This window comes from Cetorhinus maximus, chromosome 14, assembly GCF_964194155.1.
Source record: "Cetorhinus maximus chromosome 14, sCetMax3.hap1.1, whole genome shotgun sequence".
Lineage (NCBI taxonomy): Eukaryota > Metazoa > Chordata > Chondrichthyes > Lamniformes > Cetorhinidae > Cetorhinus > Cetorhinus maximus.
This window is the reverse complement of record NC_135892.1, coordinates 43,219,098-43,232,914: the sequence shown is the minus strand read 5'-3', so window position 1 is coordinate 43,232,914 and position 13,817 is coordinate 43,219,098.

Here is a 13,817-nt window from a genome sequence, read left to right as displayed (position 1 = left end):
ACGGGGAAAAGAAAGAAGACAGGAAGAGAGACACAAAGAGGCAGGGTGGGTTTGGACCCCAAAAGGGGAGGGGTGTTAATATGGAAGTCTTGCAGGTGTCTTGGATGGGTGCAATTGGTAAGTGAGGTAGGAGCAAACGAAGGGCAGTGAGGGAAGAATGAGACCATGAGGGGGGGGGGGGGGGCGGTGCAGGGGGAAGAATGGGACTGTGAGTGGGGGGAGTACAGGTGGAAAGGGGAACATGAGTGGGGAGGGAGGGTTCTGTGGTATCAATTGATGAATCCTGCAGGGGCAAAGCTAGGGAATTGGTGTTATGATGGAATAGTTACAGTTAATGGGGGCAACGGTATACAGTCGGGTGGGAGGGTAAGGGTCTTGCAATGACGAGTGTAGGGGCAGCTAGGGTTGTTGGAGGGGAGATTAAATGAAATGCGGATCTTTTGGGTGGGAAGGACAAGGGGGGGCATTTTCACAGGGTCTGGGGTAGGCTCGTCGGGGAGGGAGGGGATGTGGATTCACTATAACGGGCCAAAGGTTGATGGGGCGGTTCAAGAGTGACATGAAGTTGACTGTGACACCAGGGGATCAATGGTGATGGGGGGAGGGTGTGGTTAACGGGGGAGAGTAAAAAGTATTTCAGCGAACCTCGAAGGACTCATGCACCATGGTTGCTCCAGACCTACCCAGTGCCTCGAAGTCCGGATATGGAAATGCTGGTTGGGAGTTGGGTCATCAGTCAGATGGAGTTGCAGGTCAGCTCAACTGGACAACTAAAGGGGAACCCCAGCATGTAGTTCAGACTAGGCAAAGGTGATTGGATCAAAAAGGCTGTGAAGGGCAAAGGAGCAGCGTGCATGGGAGGCTTCTCGCACATGCTTCACAAGGACCCTGGCAAAGTTCGAAGCCTCCCTGCACATGCATGATTCCAGAGTAACATAGACCCAACCTGGGTTGTCCCCTTGAACACAGGGGGTGCGGACAGACATTAAAGCGAACAGATGCAATGAAAAGACAGCAGAGCTCCTTAAAGTGCAGCTGTACATATATTAACAAGTGTGCATCAATAATAAGCAATGATAGTGCACACGTGCCACCGTAGTGAAAAACAGAACTTCTTAATTTTATGTTTCCTTCCACTGTGCCTAGGTGCTCCCCTGATATTCGCAGCAGGGGTGGAGACAGCCTGCTCACCCCTGTTGTCTTTGATAGCTTTGGCGGGCGTCCTCTGGAGCCTTGAGGCATAGAGGGCCCCGGCTGAGTTTGGGCCTCCTGCTCTGGGGCAAGTGCACCCTCTGTGGTCCTAGAGTTCCTAAGCAAAGGGGAATCGGAAAGGCCAGGCACCCTCAAAGAGCCAAGTGAACGGCCCAGAGGTGTCTCCCTGATGCTGCACCTCTTTGGTGCCTGTGAGCTCTCCCTTACTCCATGAGGAAAAGGGGCACCTGGAGGGAGGCCAAGGTGCCCCGTTCCCCTCTCACCAAGCCACTGCAAAAACTCGCTCATGGCTACAGCGATGGAGTGCATGGATACAGCGATGGAGTGCATGGATACAGCGATGGAGTGCATGGATACAGCGATGGAGTGCATGGATACAGCGATGGAGTGCATGGATACAGCGATGGAGTGCATGGATACAGTGATGGAGTGCAGGTCTGCGTGCATCTCTGACAATAAATGGGTGTTCTGCTGGTCCAGTTCTCCATGGCGTCTGCCGCCTTCCCCATGGAGACCTCAGTGTGAGTACAGGTCGGTACCACTTCATCAGCCAGGAGGCGGACGGACTCCTCCATCTCAAGCGCCAATTTGTTGAGGGCCTCTGACACCTCTGCCTGATGTTCCCCCGCCTCTCGCTGTATCTCCACCATCTTGTCTTGGACCACTCCAATAGGCTTGTTATCTGACTCAGACTTAGCTGAAGCCTCTTCCTAGCAGAAACCTCCAAATGCTGGTGACCTTGGCTGTCCCTGCCTCCTCCTGCTGCAGACACGTGTTCGTGCGGTGACCACCAGAGTGTGAGACCCTGTCTGAACTATAATAGTACTTAGGTGTGTGTCTGTGGGCTGGTGGAGGGTGCAGGTGACTTTGGTGACGACTGCAGGTGCATTGTCTTTGTTCCTCTGCGTGCTGCAGCTGGGGCTGGACTCGGGTTCGGAGTCAGGCCTCACCCTCTTCTTGCTGGCACCTGTAATCAAAAGAGGAGAGAGTGACTGACTGCATGGGCTGCCTCCAACATGGCACTGAGCATGGCCCTTAGACTTCTGTGTCAAGACAGTAAGCATGGCTCCTTACTGGATGGAGGCGGGACGCCGACCTCACCGTCTGCGCATGAACGTTCCCGATCCTCCCTTGCCAGCTCAGCAGCATGCTCTTTGAATGGTATGAAGTACTGGAGGTCAGCCATGCCCCTTCCCATCCGCGCTGTCTTGCGCTTGTGCGTTATTTGTGCTGCTCAAGGAGAGAAGATGGTTTGGGAGCAATTGGGATGCATGATGCCAGTCTTCATCAACAGCCCACTGGCTACTGTGTGCCATGTGAAAGCAACCATTACCTGTTGCAGCTAGTCCACAAGGGTTCTTTGGCAGCACCCTGTAAAAGGTATGAACTCATGCAGATAGAAGGGTAAGGCCAACAGAGGCATGGCATCAGCTGCTGCCCTCTAGGCCAATCACCCCTCCAACACAATATGAGCTCTCTATGTGGTATGGTCAAAGACCCACAATCGCCTCTCTACCTACGGACTACATGGACTGCAGTAGGTCAATGAGGCATCTCCGCATCAAGTTAAGATGCGCTTTTATGCAGGGGCAGCGCAGATGATGGCCTTGCCCCTGAGACCCATGTCCCAGTTCCCATTTTGTGAGGTGAGTTCACTTACCTTGGTGGCGCAGATGAGGTCATTCATCCTTTTCCTACATTGCGGGGCTGTCCTCTGAACGCAGTTGGTAGTCACCATCCTGGCGACTGCCTCCCATGCAGGGTTGATGAGTCGGGTGGGCCTCCTCCTTCATCCCCTGGGTAGAGGATCCTCTCCTCCACCACATTCAGCAGTACTCCCAGTGAAGCATCGCTTAATCAGGATGCCGGTGCTCCTTGGGTTCTGCCTTCCATGTCCTGGTCCATAGGTAAGAGCACAATAAAGCTGTATCTGTCCAAACGCCTTTCAAATTAGGCTCCAGGATATGATGGCCTGCCCCACAGTGAACAACATCCAGAAATGAGCCCAGCATCACCCGATTTGGCATGATTTCCCACTGGGCTCTGTGGTGGACAACACTCTCGCTTCCTGCCCCTGCCATGGGACTTAGGCCTGGATCAGTAAATCCCGGCCTATATTTTTCTGAGTGTGTTGTTCAGACTTCCTTAATAATAGATTTCAGCATTTCCCCAATGACCAATGTTAGGCTAACACACTTGTAGTTCCCTGTTTTCTCTCTCCTTTTCTTGAAAAGCAGTGCTACATTTGCCAATTTCCAATCTGATGGGACTGTTCCCGAATCTAAGGATTTTGGAAAATCATAGTTCGTGTATCCACTATCTCTGCAGCTATCGCTTTTGGAACCCTAGGGTGTAGGCCATCGGCTCCCAGGGATTTGTTGAGTTTTAGTCCATTAAGTTTCTCCAATACTTTTTCTCTGTTGATCTTAATTACCTTAATTTCCTCACTCATTTTAGCCTCTAGGATACCCTCTAGCATACACATTTCTGATATGCAACTTCTGTCTCTTGCTGTGAAACAGATACAAAATATTTCTCAATGCCTTTGCCATTTCCTCATTCCCCATGATGACTTCTCCTGTCTTTGCTTCCTAAAGTTTGAACATTTACCTTAGTTACTCTCTTCCTTTTCATATATAAAAAAGCTTGTACAATCTGTTTTCTTATTTCTGGCTAATTTACTATCATTCTATTTTTTCCATTTTTATCAATTTTTGGTTGTCCTTCGCTTGTTTGTAAAACGCTCCCAATTAGTTGCTAATTGATATTGTTCTTTGCAACATTATAACCCTCTTCTTTTTATCTAATATACTTAACTCCCTAAGTCAGCCATGATGGGTCAGTCTTGCTTAGTTTTTGTTGAACATTTTGAATTGTTTCTTCAAATGTTTCCCACTGTTTATTTACTGCTGTAACTTTTAATCTAATTACCCAATCAATTTTAGTCAGTTCTCCCCTTATACCTATGTAATTGGCTTTGTTTAAGTTTAAGATTCTTGTTTGTGTTTGGAGTATGTCACTTTCAAACTTAACATGGAATACAGTGGTATTATGATCACTGTTTCCTAGTGGATCTTTTACTACGATATTACCAATTAATTAATCTTGCATCATTACACAATACTAGATCTAGGGTAGCTTTATCCCTAGTTGGTTCCTCAATGTACTGCTTCAGGAAACTGTCACAAAAACACTCTAAAGATTCATCTTCTAGACCACTCTTGGCAATTTGATTTTCCCAGTCTACATGAAGATTAAAGTGCTCCAGAAATATTACATTGTTTGGTACAAGCTCCAATAATTTCTTGTTTAAAGCTGCTGTTAGGGGGCTTATAAACTACTCCATCAGTGCTTTCTGACCCTTGCTATTCCTAATTTCCATCCATACTGATTCTACTTCATGGTCTTTTGACTCCAGATCTTTTCGCACTAATGTCTTTATGTCATCCTTTACTATCAGGGCTACTCCTCCTTTACCATTTTGTGTCTTGCCAAAATATTATGTAGCTTGAAATATTTATTTCCCATCCTTGGTCACTTTGCTACCATGGGCAGAATCGTCCCAGATTTGCACTAAGTGCAGTACCGGGCGGGTTAAACAACTTCTTACCAGCCGGCCGCGATGGCGGCTTCTCACGCCGTATTGTCCCAAACCCGCCGCATTAATTATACATTCCCTGGAAACTGTTTCCATGGCAGGCAGGCAGGCTCTCATTTACCCGCCATGTCATCACCTCACCACTTCATCACTCTGGTGCCATATTTAAAGTCCATCCACATGCACACCTCCAGCCCACGACTGCTGCATGGAAGACAGTATTAGTGACGCATCCCTCGAGTGCCTTTTGGACTCCGTGGAGACCCACCGTGATGTCCTCTACCCCCACTCTGGGCGCAGGATGGGTAGCTGTATCACCAATCCAGCATTGAAGGCAGTAGCAGCAGTAGTCAATGCCAATGCCTTGCAAAAGATGGCAGCCACCCAGTGCTGCTACGGGATGAATGATCTCATCCGTTCCGTCAGGATAACTCACTCTTTCTCATCACTCTCAACTCACATACTCACAAACCCATCACACATCCACAGGGATCTCACACCTCAAGAGACAACACCACTAACTCACACACACACCCTCACATCTCCATCAGGCTCATAGCCTCTCGAGCTCACGTATTCATCACATCCATGGCTCCATTCACCGCACAAACATTCCACGCAGTGCCATGTGTCCTGCTCACACTCTCCATCTGTTTTCATGCAGGAAAAACTGGCTCACGTCAGTAGGAAGAGGTCCCAGACCAGGAGTGGAGTGGCCCACATTAGGCATTTTGAGGAGTGTGCCATCATGCTGGCTGGTGAGGACATGGACTGTACCTGCGGTGACAGTGAGGTCGGTGGCGAACACCCTCATGAGGATCCTGCACCACATCATCCCTCTCTCAACGCAAATGTGAGTATTCTCTCCTGCTTTTGACTCTGTTGCCATACACTACTTTATCTCTACTTTTGTTCACAAGGAGCTCTGCCAAGCCGGCCCGTGCCTCAGCTCCATTCTGCCTTCAACAAAAAGGACACCTCCTCTATTGAGGAGCTAGAAATAAACAGCCTGGTAGACCCATCACAGTGCTTATCCACACCTTGCACCAGTAGAGACACACACCTTGGTGGGACCTAGATCTAGAGCAGGCTCAGGTTCAGAATCTGGTGGTCACCACACAAACACGTCGGCAGCAACAGGAGGCAGGTTTGTGCGAGCTCCCCGGCACTTGGAGGACTCCTGGGGAAGAGGCATCTGTGAGGTCCGAGTCAGATGATGAGCCTCTATATTTGGCCTTCCAACTCATGCTGGAGAGTCAGCAGAAGACAGGGGAACATCATGCAGAGCTGTTGGAAACCCTCAACAGAGTGGCTCAAGAGTCGAAGCAGTACGTCCGCCTGCTCTCTGAGGAAGTGGTGCCCACATGTGTGTCTGTGGAGGTCTCCATGGGGAAGATGGTGGATGCCATTGGAGACCCTGATCCAGCAGAATGTGGAGATGTGTGCAGGCCTGCACTCCATCGCGGGAGCAGTGGGTGAGTTCCTGCAGTGGCAACACGAGAGGGTAACAGGGCATAGCGACGTCCCTCCAAGTGCTCTTTCCCCTCAGTGACCCTTGAGCACTTGGGCACCTGAAGGGAGGAGGAGCAGCAGCTGGACACCCCTGGGTCATCCACTCAGGAATCTCAGAGGTTGTCCTCTCACTCCGAGTTCCCTTTGCTTTTGAGCCTCTCAACCTCGTCCTCTGTCACCGCAGATGGGGCAGCTGGCCGAGTGATTCTGGATGGAGAAGTGTATGTGTGGCAGGGCCTTTCGGAGATTCGTGCAAGCACTTTCCCACCCACGTGGATCCTTCATGTATCACACTCACCTCAATGTCCTGCGCATTTTCAATGCTGCCTGCTGGGGTTAGCTTTCAGTTGTCCATTTGAGCTGACCTGTATCTCTGCGCACCCAATGATCACACTCCCGTGCAGCATCTGATCTCGCCTACCACATCTCTCACTTCACTTTCAATTTGGACAGCATGGTCTGGATTTGCTTTTTCGTCAGCTCCCCTATCTTTCCCATTCTCCCAGTTACCTACTTCCTGTCCCTCATCACAGTTGACCTCCCTGGCATTACCTTCCATCTCCTCTCCATGACTTACCAGCCACACACAACCCTTTACCTTCGGGGATGTCCAAGTGAACGTGTATGTTCCCTTCCCAAAAATCCCAATCCCATCCACATTCACCTCCCCAACCTCCTCCTCCTCACTTCCAGGGTCCATGTCTACCTCCTCTGAGTCTTCACCAACCACCCTTCTACCGCTACTGTTGAACCCTCACCCTCCCACTTCACTGTGCCCTTGGTCATTCTCACCATTCCTTCATAGCACACCACCTTCACTTCGCTCCCCAGGAGGCAGTCATGAACCCATCAGACCCCTCCCTTGCATGTTTGCCTGGACATCCGCTCCCCCCTCCGGACCCCTTCCCCTACCAGACCCCTTCCTCCCAGGAACCCCTTCGCCCCCCCCACCCGCTTAGTCCTCCCACACCACTCCCCCCAAGATTCCTCAGCACTCTTAGTCCGTCCCCCTTCCTGACTCCCTCAGACACCCTTACTTCTTCCCCCACCCTTAGTTATTCCCTCCTCCCGACTCCTTCCTCCAGCATTACTCCTTGCCCCTTCCTGACTCCTCCCTCCACGCTTACTTCTTCCTCCATGCTCACTCCCTCCCCTCTCCACACTTCTTCTAGCCCTGGACTCCTTCTGACTCCGCACTCCCCTCCAGCTCCTTCCCTCACACCTTCCAATGCCCTTACACCTACTTCCTCAGTTGCCATCTTCTCCACCGTTACCCCCTCCTTCACCATACTCCCTCTGCCCCCCAACGTCACCCCCGGCGACACCTTCATTTCCCCCTCCCAACCACACCCCCCGATACCTCTTCCACTCCCAGTCGATCCTAGCCCTTCCTCTCCCACCCCCTTGACCATCATCTGTTGTGAGCATCAATGGTGACTATCCAACTTCTGTGAGCTGCTTTGCAGCAGAGCCATGTCCATGAGAATCCACCCAGCAAGTCATGGATGTTCCTCCATTGTGTCGTTGCTGTCAGGCTGCAGCATCTTCTGCTCCTCAGATGTCCGCAATGTGAGCAAAGCCCTGGCGGTAAGTCCCGATATCTGCATGTCGCACTTTTCAATATGTGTTCTGCACCAGCGTGCAATCATGTGGACGTAGACGGACGATCCAGCAGAGGGGGGAAGAATCCAGCGAGCTCGCCTTATAATGATATGCTGAGGTATTACAATAAGGCTCCTGACGTCCGATGGTGGGGAACGTGGCCCACCATTGACAGGCTGAGCGGACAATCGCAAACTGGTTTTGTGACGATGTGAAACTGATTTTTGGTCTTCTCTCCATAATGTCCTCTCACGCCACGAACATGCCTGACACCAGCGAGCATGGAAAATTCCATCCCATGTCTCTGTAATGGCAATTTAAATCTAACCCATTTACCTCTATTTGTTTTTTTTTATATTCATTCATGGGATGTGGCTGTTGCTGGCTATTAGTAGTGATAATGCCTCTATGCCAATGCCTTCCCTCCAGCTCATCTGTCTTACTGCAGATGCTTCAAATATTCAGATAAAGGTCCTTTAATTTCATCTTTTACTTCTATTCCCTGCCATGACCTTATTCGTTGATGCACAATTTACATTAAACTCTCTATCCCTGCCTGTACCAATCTGCTTGTCTTTACCTACATTGCTGTACTGTTCTGTTGCCTCAAACTTTTTCTTTGGATTTTTAAACCTCCCTTCACCCAAACCCTCCCTTTGCTATGTGAGTTCAAAGCCCTGTCCACAGCCCTAGTTATATAATTGGCCAGGATACTGGTCCCAGCCCAGTTTAAGTGCAGCCCATCCCTTCACCCATCCTATTCCATCACTCTGCCCTGAGTATTGATGCCTCTGCCCCATGAATTGAAACCCCTTTTTTCCACACCACACTTTGAGCCATACGTTTAATTCTCTAATCTGCTTGACCCGATGCCAATTTGCATGTGGCTCAGGTAACAATCCAGAGATTGTTACATTTGATGCTCTTTGTTTTAATTTGGACCCTAACTCCTTAATAAAAGCAAATACTGCTGGTGCTGGAAATATGAAATAAAAATAGGAATTGCTGGAAAAATTCAGCAGGTCTGGCAACATCTGTGGAAAGAGAAACAGGGTTAACATTTCAAGTCTAATATGACCTCTTCAGAACTCTCCTTTCTGTTTTTATTCCTAACTCCTCAAACTCTCTCAGCAGAACATCATTCCTTGCTCTACCTATGTCGTTGGTCCCCACATGGACCATGACAATTGGATCCACCCTCTCCCACTCCGAGTTTCTCTTCAGCTGCAAGGAGAAGTCTTTAAACCTGGCACCAGGCAGGCAACACAACCTTTGGAGCTCCCAGTTGTGGCACAGGAAACAGTGTTGATCCCCCTGGCTATATTGTCTCCTATCACTACCACATGTCAGTTCGCTCCCCCCACTTGAGTGGTGTCCTTCGCCATGGTTAGTCCGCTCATCCATCCTGCAGTCTTTCTGCTCATCCACACAGGTAGAAAGCACCTCGTACATGTTGGACAAAGTCTGGGACTGAAGCTCCTCCACCACTACATTCTGGTTCCCCATACCTGCCTGACTCACAGCCACACCCTCCTGTCCCTGACCATTAACCTAAAGTTCTGCCTAACCTTAGGATTGTGACTGCATCCTCCATTCAGATGACCCTACCCCTCCCTTATGCCCCACAATGTATGCAACTTAGACTTCAGCTCTGCAACTCTGAGCTGAAGTCACACAAGCTGTAGACACTTACTGCAGATATGATTGTCCAGGATTGCAATGCATTCCACAGATTCGCACATGCTGCAATCACAGCAGGCCACCATCCCTGCTCTCCCCTTTCACCATTTGGAATGGACCGTTCCCTCTGCAACACCCTTGTCCATTCCTCAGTCTTGCCCAACACCCCTTCCCTTTCCTACGGTACCTTTCCGTGCAAGCAAAGGAGATGCAACACCTACATTTTCACCTGTCTCTTCTAAGGCCCTAAACCATCTAAGGCCCCAAAACTCCTAAATGAAACAGTGATTTACTTGTACTTCTTTTCAATTTAGTATACCGTGGGCAGAATTTTACATCCCGCGGGCGGGCACTTGCCCGACCTGATCGGGAGTAAAATAGTGCACAGTGACGTTGGGCAAGCGTTCCGACGTCATCGTGCACTCGCGCAATATTTCAGTTAGCTGGCAGGCACGAGAGTCAACAGCGTGCCTGCCAACAATTAAGAGGCCTATTATGGCCATTAAACTAGCAATTAATTTGTATTTTTCACTGCCTGGCCAACCTTATGGTTGACAGACGGGCAAATAGGCCAGGAGGCTTTTGCATTTTTTAGGAAACCTCATCCACAGGCGGGATGAGGTATCCAACAGTAACTAAAAAAAAATAAAATTTTTAAACGTCATTTTAATATGTTCCTGTTCATGTGACTGAGTCCCTTACTTTTAAAATCTTTAGTTTTCATTGTAAAATTCTTCAGCTCCCTGAGGCAGCTCTGTGCCTTCAGGGAGCTTTCTGTGTGTGCTCCCCGACACATGCGCAGACTTTAGCGCTCGCAGTCCCCCCGCCTCCACCCCGGCAGCACTGAGGTTCTCAGCAGCGTTTCACATTGGCTGGCCGTTAATTGGTCAGGGCACGATTGTGGGCGATGGTCTGTTTCACGGCCGCTCCCGGGCCCACCCACCCAACAAAGGGAAAATCCTGCCCCATATTTACTACTCACAAAGTGGTCTCCTCTGCAATGGGGAGACCAAATGCAGACTGGGTGACTGCTTTGTGGAACACCTCCATTCAGTCTTCAAGCATGATGTGAGCTTCCTGTCACTTGTCATTTCAATTCTCCACCTTGCTCCTAAACTTAAGGAACAGCACCTCAGGCGGAATCGTCCCAGATTTGCACTAAGTGTGGTAATGGGTGGAAAAACAACGCCTTACCCACTGGCTGCAATGGCGGCTTCTCACACTGTATGGTCCCAAACCCGCCACATTAATTAAGCATTCCCAGGAAACCCATCATTTCCATGGCAGGCAGGCTCCCATTCACCCGCTACGCCATCACCTCACTGCTTCATCACACTGGGCATCATATTTTAAGTGCAGCTGCATGCACACTTCTCAGTGCTTCCAGCCCATGACAGCTGTATGGAAGTAATGGCCTCAAAAGGCAAAAAGACTGCAGCACCCAGGTTCAATGACGCGTCCCTCGTGCGCTTTTTGGATGCAGTGGAGGCCCACCGTGATGTCCTCTACCCCCACTCTGGCTGCAGGATGGGCAGCAACTTCACCAAACTGGCTTGGGAGGCAGTGGCAGCAGTGGCCAGCAAAAGAGGACAGCCACCCAGTGCCGCTAAAGGATGAATGATCTTCTCCATTCCACCAGGGTAAGTCACTCTTCTCATCACTCACATACTCACAAACCCATCACACATCCACAGGGCCCTCACTCACTGCCAGGTCAAGGGACATCACCATTCATTCACTCTCACACACTTGCATTGTCCACATCCTATCCATGGGACGACTCACCACACATGCCAGGCATACTTATCATCTGGCCTGGCAGGTGTCCTGTTTATACTCTCTCCATCTCTATTCATGCAGGACAAGCTGGCACACAACAAGAGGGAAAGGTCACGGACCAGTGGAGGAATGCCTGAAATCAAGGTCATCACGGACTTTGAATAGAGCCATCCAGCTGGCCGGTGATGACCAGGACCTGTCCTGTGCTGACGGTGAGATCGGCGGTGCCCTACCAAGTGAGTATCCAGCAGTGCAACATCCATCAGACAACAATGCTGTGAGTGATGTGTCCTGTTTCACAGGCCACTGCCATGCACTAATTATCTCTCCTTGCTTTCAAAGACACATCTGGGAAACAGCTGACATAGTCCATGACCCAGGGCCTCCAATAAAGCCCCGAAGAAACCTCTGAAAAGGAATCTGAAGGCACCCTCCTTGAAGTCCCGTCACAGCGCTCACCCACACCCTCCACCATTGCAGAGACACACACCTCGGGGGGGGGGACCTAGCTTTACAGTAGCCGCGGGATCACAATATGGTGAGTACATCGCACTGTCTGATCCACAACAGGTGGCGGCAGGAACCTCCCAGGTCCCTGGAACTTGCAGGACTACTGGAGACCAGAAATTTCCTAAGTCCGAGTCAAATGACGAGCCCTGAATGCAGTCATGTCTCAGTTGCTGGAGCTGCAAAGGCAAGGTCAGGAACATCAGGAATGGATGTCCACTGCACTCCTCAGATTGCAAAGCATGATGGAGGAGTCCGTCCACCTTCAGTCTGAGGTGATAGTACCAATGTAGCGAGGTCAACACTGGTAGGATGGCAACTGGCAAAGAGACCTTGGTCCAGGACGTGGCTCCTGCACTGCTGTGTCGGCTGAACTCCATCGCTGACGCCATAGTTGGCCTCTTACAGTGTGTACGCGAGAAGGGTACAGGGCAGCTCAATCTCATTCCAGCTTCCCCTTCTCCTCAAGGAGTCAGCCAGGGGCCCTTGGGCACCCATAGGGAGGAGGATCAGCAGGTGCATATCCCGGGCCATCCACCCAGGTGAGTCCAGGAGTGTCCAGCCCATCTGAAACCGCTCTTCCTGTCACCCCAGCAGCTCCAGCTCCACAGGTTGAGGAGGTGCTACTGCCACACAGCAGAACCCTGAAGCAGGCCAGGGCCCTCCAGCTCTCAGCCCTCCAGAGGACACCCACCAAAGTCATCACAGACAGGGTGAGGCTATGTGAGGATCAATGGAGTGTCTTCACTGCATGTCATCGTCATCCTCCTATAATTGAGCGACTATTAGGGCCTACACTGCGTCTCCATGGCAGGAGCATTATCACAAAGGGTATATGCACTGTCATAAGCCAGACTGGAGTCAAACATTCATAGGTGCTATGTGAGGATCTATGGAGTGTCTTCACTGCATGTCGTCATCATCCTCCACAAATCTAGCAGCTATGAGGGCCTCCCAAGTGTGCCTGCCTTGTCTGGCCAGTGCGAGGGCCTCATCGTCATTTTCGAGGACCTCCTCACCCTCATCCCCATCGACGTCGTCCTCATCAGAGGAGACCTCCCGCTCCTGCATCTCCTCCTCAACCAGCTCCTCTCCCCATTGCAGTGCCAGGTTGTGAAGGGCGCAGCAGGTGACGATGATGCGTGACACCCTCTGTGGACTATATTGCAGGGCTCCACAAGACCAGTCTGGGCACTGGAACTTCAATTTCAGCATCCCAATGGTCTGCTCCACCAAGGTGCGAGTTGCAGCATCAGTCTAATTATACCTTCGCTCTGCTGCAGTCTGAGGCCACTGTACGAGTGTCATCCGTCCTCTGTGGGTAGTCCTTGTCACCAAGGAGTCATCCTGCAGCCTCTGTGGATCCTGGAAGAGGTCAGGGATCTGTGACTATCTGAGAATGTAGAAGTTGTGAACACTCCCTGGAAACCGTGCACAGACCTGAAGGATGCAGTTGTGGTGGTCGCACACCAGCTGAATATTCAGCAAGTGGAAGCCCTTGCGGTTGACATAGTTGACCGTGTGTTGCGAAGGAGACCTGAGCGCCACATGAGTGCAGTCGATGGCACCCTGCACCTTTGAAAAACCCAAGATCTGGGCAAATCCAATCGTTCTTGCATCCTGGCTGCCCTGGTCCCAGGTGAAATGCACAAAGTTGTGTGCCCTTGTGAAGATGGCATCCGTAACTCCATGGATGCATCTGTGGGTGTAGACTTGTGATATCCCACAGAGGTCACCTGTGGAGCCCTGAAAGGAGCCACTGGCGTAAAAATTGAGCATCATGGTCACCTTTACGGCCACTGGCAGTGGATGCCCTCCATATCCCCATGGGGTCAAATCCTGCAGTAGCTGACAGATGTTCCAACCAGTTCCCTGGACATGTGCAGTCTTCGGTGACGCTGATTTGCAGGCATCTGCAGGAATGAAA